Raw genomic sequence first — 22,329 nt, 5'->3', positions numbered from 1 at the left:
AAGAACGGCTGAATCGCCAGAATCAGCAGTTAATAAAAGATCATTAAAAACTTTTAAAAGTGCCATTTCAGTGCTGTGGAGTGGTTTAAAACCAGATTGGAACGCCTCAAGAATAGCATTTGCATCTAAAAACGTTGTTGAATAAAAACAGCTTTGATGAGAAAAGACAGACTGTACGACACATGCAACTCAAATCACTTTAAATGAAGGTCAAACCATAGCCAAAACCAGGTAAGAACATACAACACCATGTTTATATATGAGGAACACAGCAGGGTGTGACATGTTCCCAACAGCAGGAGAGTCTCTTGACCGTCCAGGTGAGAAGGTGGTGTTTGGAGGCAGGACAGTTCACAGTGGATCCTCACAGATTTCTCCTGTCAAGTTCTTACAGGAACATGTGAGTGGATTGAGAGCGAGACCAGGAGAATCTGTGCAGCACAATCATCAGAGTCTCAGGAGAATCTATGGAGTTCTGTGTAGGTCTGGAAGTGTTAATGTTAACATAATCTTTAATCTATGTGTCTTTGGACTGTTGAATGAAGATGAGGAACTCTGAGGAGAACTCAGGCAAATATAGGAGAAGACTATTCCATCGTGGTATGGCACGTGTCCTGGATCATGCTTGGGTTTCAACTGAGAACAGGATCTGACTGTCATGGGTGGAGCCGATCCAGCTCCAGCCTTCCATTTTACTCTGGTCCCCCAAGGTAAGGGTGCCAAAGACTGGAATGGTATTTTGGTGCCATCGCTAATGGAAACACAAACAAAATACGTAACGTTCTGTACCCAACTGAACAGCTCCCCTCAATGGAAACACTAATCATTATAAAAGTTAAAAGCAGAGAAGATTCTGGTAAATTTAAACACGGCCAATGGAATTCAAAGCTCCTTCCATCACCCACAATTCATAGTAAGCGGAAAACGAGTGAAAAGGTTTTCCTCTAAATCCCAAACTGCTGTGAATATGTAAGCTGATCGATGAGAAGATGTTTCCATTAAAGTCATTTGTGGTCCAGCTCTGACTGAAGATCTGGTTAAAAACAAAGAAACAACTACACTTTAAAACATGTGGTAAAACCTTCATCACTTCATCTTTGAATTCAAGCCAACGTTTTTTACCAAGTGTGAAGAATCACCAGATCACAAGATCTAAGAAAGGATTTGTGAAGCCCTTGTGCCCTCTGACCTTTGACCACCAAAATCTAAACTAATCCATGAGTCCACATCCAACTGTGTGGTCCAGCTCTGAATCCAGGTCTTCTGACTTATTTCAGGAGCCATAATGAAAATAAATAAATACAATTATCTCTCACTTTAGTTTTGCACTCGTTTTCGATTTTCCTTTGATTTCTCTTCCTCACTGTGTGAGAACATTGGCTTTCAGAACATCTGATATTATTAGTCCTCATCAGCCCCGCCTCTTCTCTCGCAAGCTGTGACACGACCGGCAGCAGACACCAATAATCGACAAATTCGGGGGGGCAACGCACTGTCGTTTCAAGTCATGTAATTGTGACAGTTAGATTGACGGTGGCAGCTGTGACACTTTGAAATCACAGGTCAGGACTTTAATACGGTTTTTGACGGTGGGGAGGAGACGAGAAAACGAGGAGTCGCCCGCGGCTGCACTGCGGAGTTCACGGAGGGCACAATAAAGGAAATTAGACTAATAACCGGTGGGGGGAACATGCATGGCGGGTTATGTAATTGTACTCTGTATCAATCAATAAAGTCTTGACCTGGGAAATGAGCCAGGCATTAAGTCTGGGAGTCGGTTCTTTGGCACCTGCTGTGAGCGCTAAAATGAAAAATCAGCATGAGGAGAAAAAAGGGAGGCAGAGGGAAGAGCTGCAGTAGTGCAGGTCTGTGTGTGTGTGTGTGTATTCAGTATGCTGAGTGACAGGTCTGCAGCATATGCGATGCATTACAGGCAGGGGGCGTGTCATGTTACCTTCAGGTACATTACATTGTCATATTTCCCCAAAAATGTGTCAGTCAGGCTGGAAACTGCACCAAATAACACACAATAAAACTGTCACTTATTCTGTCAGACGCCGACTCGCACACACATTCATTTAATTATATGGCTCTCACGGCAACACATCACTGTACAACACGTCAGTGGCCGGCTACTTCATTAGCAAACTGAATTGTGTTTTAGAATAATAAAGGAAGTGTGAGTGGAGATGTGGAAATTCAGCAAATCAGTAGAAACCCAAAAGAGACGAGAAACAACGAGAACCAGCGCCCGGCGGGTGGGTGTGCGTCTCCGCTGACCGCTGCACTTTCACTTTATGCAATTTCTTTCCCCAGGCTCCCATAACTTTTGTTGGTTTAAATATAATTTAATGTTTAAGTGGCCAATCTTGTGCTGTTCTTGGTTTATAACCTTCATAAAAAAAATATGAGCTTAGCCTGTTACTCTTGACCACTGGCCACCAAATTCATATCTGTCCAAGTGAACAATAATAAAGATATTCCCTCTTGGCGTTTCTTGAGATTTCCCTCATCAAAGATCAAACGTCGTAGACAGTTTTTGCCGCCGCTTACAAATCACTTCATCTGTGAGCTTAAAGTGGACATTTGTACCAAATTGAAAAGCATTTTCTGGAGGTGTCACTGAAACATCGCAAGTGTCACAAGATCAAAGTTTTCTTTTGTCCTTTGGCTAAAAAACACGCGTCGCTGTGTCTGTGAGTCCAAGTGAACGTTGAAGAATATGAGAGAATTCAAAATATTTGCTGGATGATTTTTGCAGTTGTCACATTCACAAGATCAAACATAAGGTCACAGTGACCTTGTCCTTCGGCTACCAAACACTAATCACTTCACCTGTGAGTTCATCTCAACATTTGTGCCAAATGTGAAAGGATTCCCTGGAGGTGTTGCTGAAATATCACAGTAAAAAGTGATTTATGAAGTTGTTACTACATCTGTAAGTCCAAGGGAACAGAAATCCCCTCAATTTGTATATGAAATGTTGTGTTCATGAGGTCAAACAAATGTTTGTGATGCTCCAGTTGCCTTAGCCTTTTATCTGTACGTCCAAGTGAAAGTTTGAACCAAATTGAGAACATTTGCACCAAATTTAAAAGGACGTCCTAGAGGTGTCACTGAAAAAAATCAGTCAAAAAATATGATTTATAAAGTCAGAGTAAACTTCTCAGAGAAAAAATTGTCTCATGGCGTCTTCGAAACTTCCTACTTACAAGACCAGACAATTCACAGAGACTTTGTTGCCTTTACATAATAATCCCGTCGTCTTTGAGTACAAGTGAGTACAACATATAGATATTTACTTCTTGTGGCGTTGTTTTAATCGTTCTAATAACAAAAATGGGACAGACAATAGAAAAACATGTGGCCTCGGGCCACTAACAAACACAGACACATAATAAAAAACACAAATATGTCAAATAAAAATAGAAAGAGAGGAAACATGTGATTAGAGCATTAGAGGTTATAATCCAGTCAAATGTCACTCCGTGGATTGTAAAAGAAAACGTTGAAATAAATCAGAAGTCACATTATTTAGCAGCTGTAACAAAGTCAAACTATTTCCATATAAATCAACATTGTTTTTTACCCTCTCCATCCAGAGTTCACTGTGGGGGTTTATTTTATATTTATTGTTTCTCCTTTTAACATGTTTTTATTGTCTTGTATTTTATTGTCTTTTTCTCATTGTTATTGTTCCCCCATATATATATATATATATATATATATTTCTTTCTTTTTTTTCTTTCTTTGCCGTGTTCATTAGTCTCCCATCGTTTTAGTGGTTATATATCTGCCGTTTTTATTGTCGAGCCTTATTGTGCACCAATATTGTATACACATAACATTTGATTTACGTCGTCTGGATATTCACCATCTGTGGAGGACAAGACCTGTCCCTTCTCTCACACACGGAAAGTGATACTTTATATTCAATTCAATTTTCAAACTTTATTAAAGACTCACAAGAGGGTCTGTGAGGCTGTTCATGATAAATGAATAAAAAGAGATGTGTGTGTGTATATATGGGTATAATAAAACCACATGATTAATGAAGTACCATTCAAATACAGGCTTTTGTGCCAGTGTTTTCTTAGTATAGAAAGTATAGAAACATGAGTTTTGGGCCAGTATTTGTTATGTTGTTTGACTATTGCTCTAGTAAAGAATGCCAAGGAAAGTTAGACACCAGTTTTTAAAAATATTGAATATTATTGATTGAAAATGTCATATTAACCTTTCAGGCTAATGCTAATGACCGGTTAAGAAAGAAACACATCCAAAATGTATTCTATTTATGTTATATACTTCATTTTAAAGTATTTTCTGTATCAATAGGTCAAAATTAAAGCTGCAGTAAGCAAAGTCTTATGCCCCTCCCAGCAGATTAGTACGTACAGACACAAAATTTGTTTATACGTGATAGATCACCCACGTTAATCTTGCTATTAAGGATTTATTTGCAGCATAGACAGTTGTCCCCTCGCTCTCTGAGCTGCTCAGTGTTTTTTTATTTGAAGGTTGGAAACAAAGGACATCCACTTAGTCCACTCTGTTTCCAGTTTCCTATGTGGGCGGAGCATTCCATTCTCATTGGAATATAATATCCGCCTTCTTAATGTGAAATGCTACAGAAGTTTGTGTAAAGGTGGTAAAGTTTTATTCTAATGCTACAAAAACCAAGCATTTTTGTTTTAAAGCTCTCAAACAAACATATGGGTCATACATTAAATTCAACTCCCAATAAATGTTACATACTGCACCTTTAAGAGTGTCCATCACATTCTAAACTCCAGGCTGGTGCTGAAATATGAATGCTGTGGCTTAAGAAAACAATAAGGCATCAGAAACTTGTCAAAAACAAACCCATACGGTGTTATTTTTCAAAGAAAACACAGTGAGATTTGTTTGCACAGGTTAAATCTGTCACCTTTAGGCGACGTCAGGGTCTCTTTCCACAACCACAGGCCTGACTGGTGTTGAACTAACGTTCAGAAACTTCAGTCAGTGAGAGAAAGTGAGAAAGGTCAGTGCTGAAATGTCCAGTCAAAGTGACGGTCACACAAGTTTTTCCACTTCTTCTTTTTAGGTCAGTGACGTGTTTGTCTTAAAGGTCAGAAAACATTAGCTCTCTTCTTTCCTTTCAAAGCCATGGCTCACTTTCATCTGATGTGTGCAGCGGCACGCGTAAAAGATAAAACTTTACACAATAATCTCTGCAATAATCTCCTCGTCCAATAAGGAGGGGGGGAAGATCTACTGTAATAAGCATATTAATGATGAAAGGAGTGGGAATTTAATCACAGATAAATCCATTCCACATTTTTCGCCAGGCGAGGAAAAAAAACCTCACTCATTATGAAAACATTAACTCCAAATCCATTTGTTTTCCTCACTAAAAAGGGGAGTCAGGAGCGGAATACAAATCCAATCTAGCCCCAGAATAATGAAATCATTAATTTAATATAAATTTAATAAAAATGTGTGGATTTTTACTGTTTTCTGTGGATTTTTTGGACTTCCTTTCCCCCCCTGTGCAGTCACACAGAGACGACCCTGTGAGTCAATTCTGTAATTAAGACACATTAACACGTAACACCTAACAGACTGGCTCAATTACCACAAGGGCTATTAAATTATATTGGAGCCAGAGAGAGAAAAAGGGAGGTGGTGGTGTTCATTTACGGGAAGCTGCTATCCACATATTTCCATCGATGAAAGCCTTTTTATGATTTAATCATTCCTGGTGGCTCCTTTATAGAGACAAAGTATTTGAATAAGTCGTATACTACTTATGAAGTACGAGTATTTGAACTTGGCACACTCTTTTTTCACCTTTCATGTCAAATCTGCTTTAACAATTTAGGATATGAGTTAGCAATGCACATTAATATCAGATATCACAGTTATTGGGGAATATAATATTGTGGCTATTCATATAATTCCATAAATTGATCAATAAGTGTGTGTTTTAGAAAACCAGGGTTACTTTTTTAACATGAAGTTGCTCCACTGAACTAAATTGTTGGTCTGGTTGTTTTTCACAGTGATTCAGAGAGAGAAAATAATAATAGTTTAAAATCAAAATCACCCAAAATGTCTTTATATGTCATTATAGTGAAGCTGTAATGAAGGCATATGAAGCAGCTTTAGCTGTAGCCACTGCAGTAGCAGCAGTAGCAGCAGCTAGCACTGATGCTAAAAAACTAAACAAAACAAGTGTGTTCTTTCAACAGGTGATGGAACACAGCGAGCAGTTTGAAAGACAATCGCTAAAGGCCGTTAAAAACAAACAGTTAACGATAAAGTCATAGTGTTTATGGAGTTTTATGAATGTGTCTGTGGTGGAGGAACGAGAACATCACAAGCTAACAGCTAGCTTTAGAACCGTGTTACAGGGTAAGCTGCACTTTAACCACCGTCATAAATTACTGTTAATTATGCTCATTTAAAGTCAGTAGTTTCAAGTTATTACAACAATGCAAATGATATTTATACAGAACTTTTAAAAAGTGTTGGCATAAATCAATAAATCAGATCAACAAATGTCAGAAGATCTCAGTCTTTGCATTTAAAAGTACTAGTGAGTTATTTAATTATTTTATATAATAAGTTATTCATTGAATTAGGACTTTAATACACTTTCGCTCATTTTAAATTGTGAACTAGCCGGACATTAGATTCATCAGGTAAAGAATTGTGTTGGTGAGTTATTCAGCGACGCTGCATCCAGTTTTTCTTATTCATTCCCGTGGATGTTAAAATGAAACGTGACGTCGTCACAAATCAAATCTGTCAGAATAACCTGATATCAGACACATTCAGTCCTAATCTGGAGTTTCCTTTGTGCTGTGGACAGAAGGACAGCGAGAGAGAGAGAGAGAGAGAGAGTGAAGTCATGAATGAACACACACACACACACAGAGAGAGAGAGGGGGGCTGCATGTGTGTGTGTGTGGTTTACTGATGGTTCCACAGGTGAATGGTTTAAATGGTTTTCTTGTGTTGTGATGCCCCCTGCTGTACTAATATGTCATTGTATTTATATATACTGTATAAATATAGTATTTGGCTATATCACATGACATAAGCCAAATACTTGTACCCCATAATACCCCATAAATAATTCAATAAAATGGAACAAAATAAAGTAAATACAGATCATATGCAGCTTTGAAGGTATTTTACAGGTAAAGTGAACAGGACACTTGTGTAGGAACATTATAGTGTTTGATTTTTAAATGACAAATACCACAAAATAGCAATATTAAACTATACTTAACTTTTGACGAACTACCTGTTTTTTTAAGTTTTGTTTATTTATTACGAGTTGACGTCTGAAAATACAAAAAAAATTCCTTCCTGCACAATAAATAAAAAGGAACAAATACTAAATAAAAAAAAATAAAATTCAACTACAGGTATATCCAGGTTATTATTCATATTGAAATTATATATTTCTCCATCTACTCTATATTTTTACTCAAGCTAACAATTAAGGCTGAAACAATTACTCAATTAATTGATTATTAATCACTTACTAAGTTACTTGTCAACTATTTTGATAATTGATGAATCCATTCGAGGGGTTTTGTCATTTGTAAGACACATTTTCTGATTGTTCAGCTTCATAAATGTGAGTATTTTCTGGTTTATTTGCTCCATATAACAAATAAATCATTTTGGTTTGTGGACAAAACAAGACATTTGAGAACGTCTTTATTTCCAGGTTTTAAAAATACTGATCCAACATTTTCTGACCAAACAAGTAGTCGATTAATCGAGAGAATAATCGACAGATGAATCATGAAAACAATTGTTAGTTGCAGCCCGAGTAACAATCATCACTCATGTCCACTGCTACAGATAATAGATTTTATTTATTTGAAATAGAGATGATTTTGTTTTTAAATAGTTATAATTTGAATGGAAAACATGTGTCATTACACCATTTCAACCAGCAGAGGACAGCACAGAACTACATAATGAAAACTAATATACTGTGTAGCATGAATGTTTAAGTTACTTCAAAATAAAGATTCTACTTGACACTAATGTATGTTCTTTCCTTGAGTTTATATTTTATGGACATGAGGAAAAGACAAAAACAAACGTTAAAAAAAAGAGCAAAAACAAACGACGACGACTCTCGGATCAGTGTCTGGAAAATTCCCGGCACATGACTTTGTCTTTGGAAGAACGACAGGTCGTCACAGAGTGAGAAATCAGATTTTACAGGAGGAATAAAAACCTGTCGGGACAGAGACTGTGACTGTGGTCTTCATCAGGAGACAGCGACTGACGTTTACTGGCAGCACTTCTCGTTTCCTCTCATCGAGCTGTCAGGTCAATCTGATAAATCACTGCGAGTCGCTGCACCTCACAAAAGTCAAGAACAACAAAACCTGCTGCAGACAAACCCAGGATTCATCACTCATTTATTTGCATTTTCAGCTCATTGTAATCATATGAATTGATTTGCTTGTTTACTTTTATAAAAACATCTGGTTCTGATGATGCAGTTGTGACTGAAATGGAATTCCTGTACATTTGTTTCTCTTTTTAAAGTAGGGAAGAAAAACATCAACACGAGATAATGATGTTTGCACAACCAAGTACAAGAAGATACTGCAAGTAAAATGTTCTTAAAAAGCAGAGATACACAGAGGAAAACAAATGTAAAATATGGAATATAATTCTAATTCAAAATATGCAAAAATATGTAGTTTAAATTATAATCCTTTTTCTCCCAAACTTTGTTTTATTTGGTTTTGCAAAAACATGCAATTGTTTTAAAACACTTATAAAGAGTCATAAATGACATTACCTTTTTTTTCATTATATAATTTAAGTGTGATTAAAACAATATACAATTACATGAAATATGATGGTTAAACTGAAAATTGTCAAACATCAGCTTCATTTCTTTGTCGTCAGGGTTTGAGAGCAACATTTCCTCCCCAGAAAGACTAAAATATCATTATCAGCATATATTAATGATAATAATATCGATTCATATTGATAATACATATTATGAAGATAATGGCACACTTGGGCCAAATAAACGTCAGTACACACAAAATGTGTTTATTTAGAATTATTAACTTTACAGTATGTTCATTAATGTCCATTGATATGTTAAAAACATTTTGTTTTAACTGTATTTGAAATAAAAGCCATAAAACTGAAAGGATCAAACCTGTGTGTGGGATTCACTTCACTGTCATCACAGTGAAAAATAAATGGATCATTTTTGACTTCTTCTGCAGTGACCACACGTTCGTCCTGCTTCTGGAAGAACATTCTGGAAAAGTACAGCGTTGCGAAATTGGTTAGAGGAAGCACGGAATCATCATCATCACCTGTCAACATTTCCATGCGGCCACATGAAGTTTATACGAGAGCAGAGGTATTTATATAAAAAAAAAGAAGAAGCACGGAGTTGTTGCCTGGAACGAATGGAAGAATAAAAGACAGATAAAGAGGAGGAGAATGGACCGAGGAGTCCGTCAGCTGATGTCTCCGCTTAAACGCCGCTGATTTATGAGCACGGCGTCTCAGGTGAGCGAGATGTTAACAAATGTCTGGCTGTGTGAGGAGAACACTCTCGGCCGTCTGCCAAACTCTATCCATCACACACACGTTTTCATACTGAGGACACTCAGAGACATAATGCTTCCCTAACCCGTTACCCAAACCTTAACCATCACAACTAAATGCCTAAACCTTAATCTAAAATCTTAAAGTGAACCCTAAATACGACAGAAGATGGGGACCAACCCAAATGTCCACCTGTCCTCCAACTGAAACAGAACTATGGGTCGTTTTGGTCAAATCCCTGAATACGACCCAGCAACAACTGTTGGTTGCCAGAACGTTCCTTGAAGGTTCCCTTCTAGGTTCTCCTTGAGTTGACATGGATAGTTTTCCTAACTTTCCCCTAATGTTAGTTTTTGGTTGCACATTTGGTTCCCTGTAACACTTTAGTCACAACCTTCATACAACCTTTAGAGAACGTTCTCTTTCAGTTCCCAGAGAGTTCCCCTCACGTAGGTAGATTTTTAGCACACCAGTATTTTTCAATCCAACGATCCTCACTCCCCATGGTTTAAAAGTCATCGGTCAAATATCCTCATGAACATTTGAAATTGTTCTTTGTGACATTCTCAAATCAGATTTCCCTCTAAAACCCTAAACACACAGAAAGTCAAATACAGGTGTCCGGTCTTTGGAAGAGGAACAAAGAGCAGGAGAACTTCAGCCTGCTTTTATAAACTTCCACAGCTGAGGCTGAACACAGGTGCAACCAATAGGTCCTGATTCAGCAAGAGAACCTGAGACTTCTAGGTGTTTCTCTCCATGACTGTGTGTTCTTTTGTTCTTTTGTTTTCCTGTGATTCTTCAGTTCACAGTAAATTAAAACCAAAAATGTAATGTAAGGCTTACTTGACTGTTTAACCATTAAACACACCTAGACACATTTTATGTTTACTGTAAACAACATTTACTAAAACACTCACACTAACAGACCGTAGGCACAAAAATGTCCTAATTGAAACCCATTCAAATCACTGTTTTTGATGCATCATGACAAATATTTGGCAATTTAAGGGTTAAAATTTGAACAATTCATTAATATGTGATATCTATGGAAAGGACTGATGTTTTAAAACAATAAAAAGAAAGAAAAGCGTAATTTTTTATAGCTTCACATTTTGGTGCTCTTGTTGTGTTGACGTAACTTTTTTGAAGGCGCATCAAAGGGTTAATGAAATGATGAAAAAGCAAAAGACACATGGCAAAAATGCCGCCAAAAATATATTAGACCTTTGTCAGTTTCAGTTACTGAAATTGCCAAAGGTCTAATATATGTGGACACAGAAAATCAATTGTCAATTCCAGTATTCAAACCAGATTTGTGTCTCTCCCACATTCCCAGTTTTCTTAAATCAATCTAACCCTCGTTATCAGAATGTATGAGTTTTTTTGCCAACATTAAAATAGTTGAAAATCAATAAACAGAATACTTGTTTACACCTCTTCTTCTGACTCCACAAATAAACTGCATGACCTCAGTGCAGATCTGTGGCTGCTGGACAAACTGCAGTCGTTGTGTTTCTAAACACCAAATATCTGTTGCCAGATTAGAAACTGGTCGTTGTCCAAAACATGGAGGTAATCATGAAACAAGCCAGAGGGGATGATGATGTTGTTGTTGTTGTAGCACTGGTTCAATCTACTGACTCCTGGTCGCTGAGCTGATCGACAGGCTCAGGTTCACCACAGGGTCTGAATTAGACGGTTTTACAGACACTGGAGCAGCCAGTAGTTGGTTGCTTGGTTTCCAGTACCCACAGAAACACCTGCAAGTCGTATTTGAAATATCGCTTTTATTTTGCAAATAAAACTTTAATGGAAACACAACCAGTGCAACTGCAGCATCTAAAACTGGACGCAAAATTAGCCAAAATATGTGGATGATGACGTTTAAAAGTCCAGTGTGTGACATTTAGGAGGGTTTATTGGCAGAAACTTATGTGCACTTACAATGTGTATTTTAGATAAAGGAGGCAGCCATTTTGTTCTACCACGTTTTAGTGGCTCATGTGGATAAGAACTTATAAAAAACTTATAATTCTTTGTTTCACTTTGATGCATTTTGAAGCGGAACGTTACTTGAACAAATAGAAACAAAAAAGGAACATCATTTCTGGTCTGTGAGGGCCACCATAGTTCCCTGATGCATGTCAGAAAGGAAGGATAAGGATAATTCTTGCACAGTAAAGTGATTTATATGTAAAACACTTTGAGTAACAACCTGATGACCCAGGTTTAAACTCTACAAACATCTGTTTCTGCTGCACTTTTCCTCAACAGGCCTTTTAAACTTTCTGCTTTTCCGCCATGTCCCTCGTCGGGTCTCTCTCGCTTTGTAAATCCAACAGGTTTAATTAAAATAGGATCTTGTGGTGGAATCGCATAAAAACAAACATCTTTCTGGAATTTCAAGCCCGGGAAAAACGGCAAGAAAAAAAAGAAAGGAAAGAAGAAGAAGAAGAGGTTTTTTTCCAAACATGGATCCAACTTGGAAGCCGTCAGCCGCAATTAGGGAGTTACAATTACGCTGACGTGTCCTCTAATTTCAAACCAGAAACAACACAACTTGAAGCCTCGGTGCCAAACACATGGACGTTGTGTACTTGTTGTTTTGCACGCTGCCCACTTCACACACTGTTTGCTAAGCAGCCCTGACTGAAAACCATGTGGTTTCAGCCGTACGTGTGCTAACAGGGGCATGCTAGGCTACGAAACGAGCGTGTGCTTATAATTAGCAAATGTCCCGCTCGCCGTGGGCAGAGTTAGTTATTAAAGACTCATTTTGTTCGGTTGAATGGCTCCCATGTGTTGTTTGTTTTGCCTTGCTAATGTGGTTAGCGTCGACCGCAGCAGTTGAGCTAACTGCTAAAGTGAACCTGAAAGGTTAGCTTTCTCCAACACGGGGGTGAATGAGGTCAATGAGGTAACAGAGGCTGTCACAGTTCATTAGACATGAATATAAAGTGTGTTTACACGTATTATTGACTGTATTTACTCTCTGTTTAACACAATTTACTTAATTTCTCTCTTTTTTTAACCCTTTTTATGATGAATTCACAAGATTTTTCGTCCCGCGTCATCCACGTAAAAATAATCCGCGTGCAGTTGTTTTACAGAGAATAATTACAGAGGCGGGGAACAACCCTGGCCTCGAGGAAGGACAGGCCAGTCTCGTCAGTTTTTAAATGCCAGCTTTTTTGTTTTTCTGTCAGAGTTAAGGGTAAAAAAAAAAAAGATGGTGACAATGAAATATTGCACCTTTACTTTGGTGCGTAGGAAACTGGAGGAAACTGCAATTTCACAGTAAGATTTGTGTTATTTTAACTGAACAAAAAACAAATATGACTTCTGCTTAACGTTTTTCTTAGTTGTGCTGTAGATGAGAATGTAAGAACATTTATTTGAATTTAGTTTTTGTATTACAGCCAAACTAAATGAATATTATTTTTGTATTCAATGAATCTTTTTACAGGTTCTGTTTTTCCTCTTTATTTATTGGCAGTTGTTCAATTTACTTCTTATATTTTTCACTTTTGCTTTAGAGGAATATGCGGTGAGTGAATGTCAACAGTGTAAAAATGAATTGTCCAACCACATTGCTGTACAAAAGAATAAATACATAAAAGATGTGATAATTAAAAGACATAACAGCTCACACACTGGGAATAAAATACATTTAAGATACAAATAACATAGAAACATGAGTAAATGAATCATTGTACGTAACATTTGTTTAATGTTTCCCTCAAAAAAAACATACTCAAAATTTTACCCATTTTAGTTTAATAACCTTGCGTGTTCTCTGGAATATTTTTTGTCTATTTTTACATTATTTATCTTGTTATTTGCCCTCTGTGTCCTGTTTTAGCGTTTTTTTATGCTTTAAAAATTGTATTTTGACACAAAATGAGTGACTAAAAAAGTGGACAAACTACAACACGATTACACGAAGTAAAGACTCCCGCACACACACACACACACACACGTGACGTTTAAACACACACTCTGTGGCCGTCAGCAGTCACAGCTTCGTCCAGGAAGGTGATAATGGAGCGTCCATGCGTCTGTCTGTGAAAGGAATCACCATAAAACACTTTCTTTCCCTCTGAGGGACACACCCCCCACAAACACACACACACACACCTCATATTTAATGTTTCCAGCAGAGCAATCTGTCTCTCATTAACCCACGTGCACTTGTTTAGTTTACTGTGGAATGAATTAGGATTAATATAAAAGATTGGACATGATGATGGGACTTGAAAATCCATTTCTCCACACTATAAACATTTGTCATTTGTAGTGTAATTTTCAATTATGGATAAATCCCTGTGTTTAAAGCTTAAATATTGGACCCAAAGAACCACTAGAGGGAGCTGCATGACCACACACAGTGCTGTAGTTGTATCTCCATCACTTCAAAAGTGAAAAAGTCCTCTTTTGCCTTGGCTGTACCTGTCGTCCACGTCCTGACCACGCTGACCTCTCCCCTGATGGGACTAATTATTCTGGAGAGGTATAATTAACATCACAGTCCTCGGTTGGCGTTGACGGTTGTCTGTCCCTGAGCAGCAGCAGCAGCAGCAGCAGCAGCAGCAGCAGCATCAGCAGCAGCAGCAGCAGCATCTGTTTTCTCACTTCACAGTCGTCGTCCACACTGGTTGTTTTTGTCCAGCTGTGGACCTTCGTGGCGCGGTGGTGCAGTGGGAAAGAGTGAGTCAGTACAGTGTTGACGCTGAGGTAAGTGTTAGGGTTTCCCTGGTTTACAGTGTGTGTGTGTGTCAACGCCCATGACTTAAAACTTCATTAACTGAGAAAACGTCACCACAAACACATAATGCATGTTCTTCACCTGAATCTGACCAGTTTTACAACATTCCTGATGCATAAATACTGCGTTTATCCTTATTTTCTTTATTCTTCACGCGAAGTGAAGTGAGTGGTTTCATCTTATCTTGGGTTAAATATATTACCGTTATAGAAAATGAATGGGGTTCAGTAAGTTGTGTCATCCCATATATGTTCATATTTTTGAAGGAACGATTACATTTCATTATCAGTTGATTAATTTCCTGATTAAACGAGTAGTTCTTCCACAAAATGGCGAAATGATGATGTTTCTCACATGTTTTGTTTTGTCCACAAACCAAATGTAATCAATTTTAATGATTTGTTTGTTATGTGGAGCAAAGACAGCAGAAAATATTCACATTTAAACCGATGATCAAAATAGTTGAGGATTAATTTATTAATGTACAAATTGATTGTTGCAGCCCCACAGATCTCCTAGAACACAAACAATGCACACTCTTGACTAAGTTTGTCCAAAAAAGGCTACTGTAGAAACATGATGGTGTGAGATGACAGCCTCCATAAAACAAAGTATATGCTGGACATTATGCTTTCAAGAGAATATACACATATACAAACATTAAAAACAGCAAAAACCCTCTTGTAAATGTTGCACACTGGACTTTTAAAGGTTTTAAATTGTGTCATAAATGAGCTTTCATTGACTTCAGCCATGCAGGAGAAACTGCTGCACCTTGGCTGAACCTGAAGGAAACAATGGAAGTCCTGTTTTTACAGAGACCGTCACATGTTGGCAAGTCCTCCATCACTCTCGTTACTTCTGTTCCATCCATCTCTCATATGATTGTTGTAACTGATCCTCTCCTCCATCCTAATCGCTCCACATGGAAGCCAAATGAGTTGACTGAAGGCTCCATGCTGCTCGTTGGGAGAAATCCGTCTAATTTGTTGGGACGATGAGGACGCACAGCTGGACTCAGCACCAGGAGAAAAGAACCAATCAGCCCGGAGCTGCAGGAGCCGGTTTGAACCCCGGCAGATCAGCCAGGACCTGCGCACTGTCTCTGGACGTCTGCTGGGAGGATGAGGAGAGGGATTTCAGGTGGGGAGGCTGGATTTTATTCCTGCTGCTGCTGGATATGTGAGCTGGTGTTTCCATGTTCAAATGAAGGAACAGCAGCAGATTCACAGTACGGTGCCACTCACTACTGTATGTGTACAGTACGTTCCAGAGGGGGAGAATATGGAGGTTTAAATTTAGCCTCAAATACTGTGTGAGTTTCATGAGTGTGAAGTTTTATGAGCGCGAGCGACGTGTTTGAGGAGTCAAATGACATCGAATCTAAAATCCATGTCACTTTAAACACAATGTAGTTCCACACTTCTAAGTTCTTCTTGTGGTGATTTCACGGTTTCTGCAACACAGTATTTTATACCGACTGTATTTCAAAATAAAGGTGTTTTAATTCACAATTAAAAAAAAAACAACATATCATGCAAATTAATCTACAATCTACAATGTGACTTTACATCATTTTTAAAATGAAGGTGTATGTTTTAATACACAACAATATATAATTCACAATAAAAATATATATATATATATATATTAATCTATAAATATCAAAAACAAACATCTGAGTGGCCGGCCGCACGATATCATGATGGTGCCACAGGTGGCCCGCGAGCCACAAGTTTGACACCTCTGACTTTACATATTTTTTTTAAATAAAGGGGTTTGTTTAATACATAACAATATATAATTCACAATAATATACATATATAATGCAAAATTAATCAATAAATGTTAAAAACAAACATTTAAGTAGACGGTCGCAAGAAGACGCTTTGGCAGCCTCTGTAAACACGCTGCAGTGATTTGTTAAATGTGTGAACACATGAATAAGAATTTGAATTTTTTATCTGAATTCTTTATGGATGAACTCAAATGTAAGAATCCACTTATTCATTCATTCATTTAGTTTTAAGGATTTTTTAAAAGTGATTTCATAAAAAACAAATGTGTAAAATCAAAACCACTCTCCTGTGTCTATCACTCAGTGTCACTGACACAGGCAGAAAAACAGCAGCAGGTGAAGACGAACAAACACCTGAACGTGAACCTCATCATCATGACGGCTCCGCCTCCAGTGGTGGCTTCATATCAAGTGAACTCGAAAACAGCCAATTATTCTTTAATCTTCTTGTTCCAGTGAGATCAGTGTTCACTGTTCCCTCAAACCTGTGATTACAGAGTCCACTCACCTGTTTCTCTGATCCACACGTTTACATGTGTTTTCTCCTGCTGTGAAATCTTTATTTTCCAAACTGTGCCGTCACCGTCACGTTCACTGAGACATCTGTTTCTTTTGAGCATTTGTCTTGTGAAGAGGAATTACTGTCGAAATCCTGGTTTATTTTAACCCTAACCCTAAAAAGACTTTATGGGGAAATGTTTCCATTTCTGTAAATGTATCTAAGGTTTTATTTCAAATTTATTTTATTTCAAATTATTATTATTATCATCATTAGTTAATTTGTTTTGATTGAAATTGATGTAATTTTGTGTGTGATTACAATCTGAACTTTTTTAATAATTAATCCCAGTTTGACAAATAATGACAATTTAAAGATAACAATGAATGAATAAATAAATACAAGTTTGGATTGAAGGACTTAAAGTAGCAGTTTGGGTTTTTTGGGTAAAGCTATAAGATGTCAAACTGAAATGTGAGACCATACTACTTGACAAAACGTATACCTCCATATATATATATATATATCAGTCAGTCAGTCATCATCTACCGCTTTATCCTCAATCAGAGGGTCGCGGGGGGTGCCGTGCCAATCTCAGCTACATCGGGCGATAGGCGGGGTACACCCTGGACAGTTCGCCAGTCCATATATATATATATATATATATATATATATATATATACATATATGTGGAAGTGGAAGTTTTGTGGAGGTATAAGTTGAGTATATATATATAAGTATATATATATATATATATATATATATATATATATATATATATATATATATATATATGTATATATATATATATATTTATATATACATACATACATGGAGGTAAGTATTGTTTTAATGTTTCATAAAAGGGATATACAGCACTGTTTCCCAAAGAGTGGGTTGGGTCACATGAGGTTTATTTTTGGGTCCACAAACAAACATTTACCAAATATCTCTCTATGAAATAAGAAATTACATCACGTGTTACAGATAAGACTGTAAATGTGTTGCTACATGCATAAATTTGCTCCTGTCCTGATCAATGTGGGGATTTGAGTCAAAACATGACATTGTAATGATATTACAGGAGGCACAAGTTTGTTTGTAATTTAAAGGCATTTGTATGATAAAAACTGGTTTAATAAGTAAAAAAAACTGTTATACAGACATGTTGCAAATTCTCCCATTAACAAATCTTGCATATACTGTCTTTAACAGTCGACTGAAGCAGGGAACTGCATCAAATCATGTTTCTATCATGTTACGGCCTGAAATTTGAACATTAAACATTAAACTGCTTTACCTCTCCTGTCACTCCCATCAGACTGACGTTACCGGACCTGCAGCTCAGTGAGAAAACTAAAACCACAGATATAAGATGTCATTATTAGTCATATGTCAGTAATTCTCATCACTCACTCAAGTTTCCCACGTTAACAAATATAAACACAATCCCTCACTCTTGACATCTGTTGCCGTGTTAAATGCTCAGCTGACAGTCGCAGCGCGAGCTGCCGACAAAGACAGACTCCGGCGCCACTGCCGCGCTCTCACAGATCTGGATCCTCGTGTCCATTTGTTGAAGGAGGGGTTTGGTTTTGGCCGCGTGCCTCTCAGGACGGGCTGCTGGCAGCGGACTGTTGTGGGCTCACGCACAACAATCCTGCCAGCGCCGTGTCCAAGGCCCTTCTTTCACTTTGCTAATACTCTGGCACCACTGTCACCATGCCAACTGGCCGCGGGACGTATTCGGTCTCATGGAGAGAGACTGTTGATGTCGGAGGACAGTGGACAGTGTGAGCCAAGACATTCAGGGTCTATTCTTAAACACAATCTTTCACCAAAAATCCAACAGAAAGTCTCATGTTCAGAACATATTTCATTTGCTCACAAATATTTGAGGGAGAATTCCTGCGATGACAGTGGTTACAAGGCCACAGGTCCAGACCCAGATGTCTTCACGCCACTGTGAGGACATTTTTGACACGACATGAGAAACAGTGCTATTTAACCCATTGTGGAGTTTTTAATGAGGACATTGTTGATTCTCTGAAGAAAGAACATGGTTTCCTAACCATGTTAACCTAACCATAACCAGGTGCTTTTTTGTGCTTAAACCTAATTAAATGTTATTACTGTGCCTAAACTGAACCACAGTCCAGGAAATGGCTATCATCACACTCATTTCCTCATTTTTGCCAAAAGCACCACAATGGTCCACAATGAGGAGAGAGTCAGACCCATAAATACACTAAATAACATAATTCTGTTACGGAAAAATACTTCCTTTTGAAACGTCGGCTAATTAAATGCAGGGAAGTTGTGAGGGAATGTTCTTTTTTTAAAAAAAAACACTTTGGGAAAATGATGGGGACATTTTTGAAACAATGCTGCATTTACGGAAAACCTTTTGAAGAGTAACCAAACCTCAATTTTTTTCCAAGTATAAACCATTGTTTATGGTGGAGAAGTGTGTATACTGCCCCCTCTGGTCAAACAGCAACAACCATTTCTCTTAGTCCACTCTTTCATCTCCCTCTTGTCCAACCACACCGGTTATGTTGTGAGTGATTGAGAGCTCTCAGTTGCTTTCTTGGCATTTTTCAAAATCAGGAATTAGGCAGAGTTAGCCTCAGAAGAGCGGGTTTGATGGCCCTTTAAGAACAAAAAAAAAATAAGATAGAACTGGAAAAGTTGTGTTTCCGTGTGGAAGTCTCCTGGATTCAGTCTGGACAAGAAACCTTGTGTTAAAAGACAAACATAATCTCTTTTTAAAAGCAGAAATCATATACAGCATTATTTTTAGCAGCATTCAGGATTATTGGAGCTGTACACTCAAAAATGTATGGTCGTTGCTAGTAAAGAAGACAACACAGAAGTCAGGTTTAAAAGTTCAAACCCTCCATGGGGCATCTGCTGTTTGTGTGAAACCTTTCCACAGTCAGTGTGTGTCGCTCTCAGCTCCACAGCGCTGGACTCTTGATGATTGGCTGGTTTAACAGGAGACACTTCAGATAAACCTGAAGCCTCGCTGTGGTTCCTGTGCCATCGCGAGTTACTGGAGGTACACAGACAGACGGTGGGACTGGTTTATGTCCCAGTCCCAGTGAGTACCCAGTTCAGGAATGGCGGCGCGGAGGAAGTGCTTGGTCGTGTTTACACAAGCAGGTGATGAATGGGTCCGAGAAAGGAACGAAGGATGCAGAGGTAATGTAATGAGTCTGTGAGTTTACACCGGGTTAAGATTGAAGAAGTCAAAGCAACAGATGCAGAGTCAACATACAGTATTTAATTAACATTATGTAACATGCACATTAAAAAAGGTACTCATACACACATGAACAAAGACAGATTGAAGTACAATTAAAAGCAGTGTTAAGCTTTAACATCTGACTGGACCCACAAATGTAGACACCAGACACAAGGGAAAAAACTTCAAGTGGTTTGAATAATAACACTTTGAGCTGAAGATGCCACAGTTCCTGCTAGCGAGCTGAACTGATACTAAAAATGTGACGTCAACAGACTGCCAGCCACGGATTGGTCAGAGAGTGTCATCACTGGAAGAGTCACGAGCGCGAAGAAGATACGAGAATCAAAGTGAACAATACTGAACTGTAGATCAAAGTTAAAAATCCTGAAAACATTAACATGACTCTAACATTTAGCAAAATAAATTTCTAAAATGTCAATATTTAACGGGAGTCTGGTGTATTTAGAGACAGTGCTGCTGAAAGCCGGCGATCATGAGCCAAATCACGACCACATTCTTTTTAAATCGACTGATTCTAATGATTCAGTTACACCCAAAACAACTGCTTTACAAGTCTCTAGTTTGTGTGTTTGTGTCGCGTACACAATGTCAGAGCAGTTTCACACAGCTGTTGCTATGACAACTCCACACATGTTCAGGAGGAGCTACGAAGTCATTGAAAACCATATCAAACCGAGTAGAGTCAAGCCGTGCTGGAACTCTATAGTGGAAAAACACCATAAGAGAGTCAGGATTCAGATAGTTTGTGGTGGTATAGTGGTTAGCATAGCTTCCAAGCAATTGAGCCGTGTTTGATTCCCGGCCAATGCATGTTACATTACATTACATGTCATTTAGCAGACGCTTTTATCCAAAGCGACTTACAATTGAATTGAGTACAATCAGCCAGGGGTGGAATCGAACTTGCGACCATTGCGACTATGATGTCTTTCGCACACAGGGTACTGGTCTTAACCACTGAGCCACTCCACCCCCATGTGTTTTAGGCAGTCCATGGCCAAGAGGACAGGAACTGAGCTCATAACCAGAAGGTTGCTGATTCAATCCCATGACCTGCTCCTTGCCCTAGAGCAAGGCATCAAATCTCCCATTGCTCCCTGGGTGCAGGTAAGTGCTGCCCACTGCTCCTGCTCCTTGCTTGTGTATGTATGTTTACCACTGGTGTGTAATGAGGACAGTTTAACTGCGGAAGACAAACTCACTTTCACTAATTGGTTTGTGTGCAAAAATTACTAAAAATGACATTGGACAAAAGATGTTGAAGATAAAGCTGCTGGGCAGGAGGAAAAGAAGAAGACCACAGAGAAGGTTCATGAGGACGGACAGTTGGTAGAGGACACAAGAGGGGGAGAAGCCGAAAGATGATAAAAAGTTTGTCGGTGAAGCAAAGAGTTAGTTTGAGTTAGTATGTGGGTCTCAGGGGTCCAGACGTTCAGGAAGGCGGCCTGGGGTTTAGTGGAGTGTCAGGATCTTGAAAAGGAAGAAGAAGCTTGCTGGACATGACAAAAACCTTCTCCAGAGAAGCACTACTGTACATCTATACACTATACTTCCATTCAAATCTCCCTCACATGATCTCATTTGCTAAATCACCCTCTGTAAAGAAACACACTGGGATGAGCTTCAGGTGTGTAGGTTTGATGCAGGAGTGGCAAAATGGGACAAAACATACAAATAACAGAATGAGCTTTTACTTCTGACTGGACTCAAAAATGGGAGTGACCAGGATGGACTGGTTTAGAAATGAAGGCATATTCTAGCGACAGTGAAGGTTGAACAGTCTACAGATAAAGACAGTGATGGTTGAGGTTTGGTCACACACAGAGGAAGTATAGTACGTAACAGCAGCGTTGGTGGTATAGTGGTTAGCATAGCTGCCTTCCAAGCAGTTGACCCGGGTTCGAATCCCGGCCGACGCAGGTGTTTGGGCAGCACATGGCCAGGGGGAAAGGAATCAGTGGATTGGAGTTGAGTTGAGTGTCGAAAGGAGCAAGGAAAACTCTCTGGATGTGTCTAGAACAGGTTAGTCAGTGTGGCTGACTGAAGAAAAAAGAATATGCAAACTTGAGGTTTGCATAGGTGTGCCGTAACCACAGAGGATTAACAATGATATCATAATAGGAATAGAACTAATGAAAACCTTTAGAAATTGGTCCAGAAGATCCTATCAGCAAATGACTTATTCTACCATATAAGTTTTTTGGTTTTTTTTGCTAATAAATGACACATGATATCATGATATGATCATTTCAATCACTTGAATCTGCTTTTTAACTCAAAATAACAACTTCAATTTCCCTTTCAATGCTCTCTTTAAGATCTTAGCTCGCTACAAAAACTATCAAGATCCATCTTCAAGACCAAAGTGTCAAAAAGAAGTAAAACACACAGAC

At 38.4% G+C, this 22,329-nt stretch overlaps 1 non-coding gene across 1 annotated transcript; it reads left to right on the top strand.

The window, feature by feature from the left end:
- Positions 1 to 21,783: 21,783 nt before the first annotated feature.
- trnag-ucc lies at positions 21,784 to 21,855 on the top strand. The gene has a single exon. It is a non-coding gene; the product is annotated as a tRNA-Gly (tRNA).
- Positions 21,856 to 22,329: the final 474 nt, after the last annotated feature.

The sequence above is a fragment of the Solea senegalensis genome, linkage group LG1 (genome assembly GCF_019176455.1).
Source record: "Solea senegalensis isolate Sse05_10M linkage group LG1, IFAPA_SoseM_1, whole genome shotgun sequence".
NCBI lineage: Eukaryota > Metazoa > Chordata > Actinopteri > Pleuronectiformes > Soleidae > Solea > Solea senegalensis.
Note: the sequence above shows the minus strand (reverse complement) of the source record. Positions and strands in the feature narration are given on the sequence as shown.